This window comes from Octodon degus, unplaced genomic scaffold (assembly GCF_000260255.1).
Source record: "Octodon degus isolate 3935 unplaced genomic scaffold, OctDeg1.0 scaffold00234, whole genome shotgun sequence".
Taxonomy (NCBI): Eukaryota; Metazoa; Chordata; class Mammalia; order Rodentia; family Octodontidae; genus Octodon; species Octodon degus.
Genome location: NW_004524810.1, coordinates 1,502,355 through 1,503,704, shown reverse-complemented (window position 1 = coordinate 1,503,704; position 1,350 = coordinate 1,502,355).

Here is a 1,350-nt window from a genome sequence, read left to right as displayed (position 1 = left end):
CAGCAAAACAAAACTACCACAAATCACAAGGGATTTCCGTGTGGTACTCTCTTCCTCAGCTAGGACACCTCCAAGTTTGCCACGCCCTGGAATAAAGGTGAGAGTGTAGGAAGAAAAGAATGTGCACAGGGCAAGCAAACTGGAACACAATCACACGAAAAACAGGAAACTAAACAGTAACGTTTTCCTGTAAAGAACGAGGCAGCCTGGCTGAGCTGCTGCCAGGTGAGCGCTGGCAGAAGGGGCCGAAGGGCACTTAGCGTGCTCCCAGCCTGGCACATCATCACTTTGTGCTTCTATTTGAACCCAGGACCTTGCGCTCGCCAGGCAGGTACAGTGCCATGGAGATATATCCCCAGAACCGTGCGTCTAATTTTATGACCAGACAATTCTATTCCTATACAAAAGAAGGTGACGTAGTAAATTAGTACTAATGAAAGAGTAGTGGAGGAGGTGAATTTAGAGGATTGCAAAATATTTCCAAAGAGATGTACACACAGTGCACATGCGTATACATGCTGATGGCTGAACAGTAGGAAGGCGCCAAGTCCAAGAACCAGCAACCACTTCTAGTTAAATGCTGGAAAGTTTTATCCCAACCACATCTAAGCAGAAGGATGGAATTTGGTACAGTGTCAGAGAAGACAAAATCCAATGTCTAGCGATGAATACGTCATAAAATTATCCTGTTCCTCTTCAAGTAATTTGAATTAATAATAGTTCTCTAGACCAAAATTTAGTTGGAATATGTGCCTTTCTAGCAAAGAAAGTAGTTGTTATAGTGATTGTAACTGCAACCATTGGTACAAAAGTGACTGGTCTATCCTGTGAGATGTTTGCTTCACAGATGAAGACATAAATATAAAACAAAGTTATGGATGGTTATCATGTATTAGCAAGATTGTTATCTTGTTAATGTCTCACATACATTTTAGAGCTGGAAACATGCAGAAAGCACAGGATTCAAAAAGACTTATATTCTCTCTCAACTCCCAACAACAGTTTAAGTAACTCAGATAAAGCTTACATAAATAGTAAAGTCATTTTCAGATGAGATGAAAAATTAGAAACTCTTGCTGTAAAAGTGTCTATCACTGCCTGATAAATTAAAAAAGCCAGAAATAAGAACAATTTCTTACCCAACATCAATAGAGTACAGAATTGTGTCCCCAAGAGTAAGATACCCAGGCAAGAGAGAGCACCTCCTCTCCTAAAATGTCAACCACTATGAGACTTCAGGGGTATTTTACATGGATGTCTTTTGGAGAATAATAAAAATAAAGTCACTGCTTTTGAAATATAACTAGATAGAAAGCATTAAGCAATAGACGAAACCCAGTCCTAGCCTAG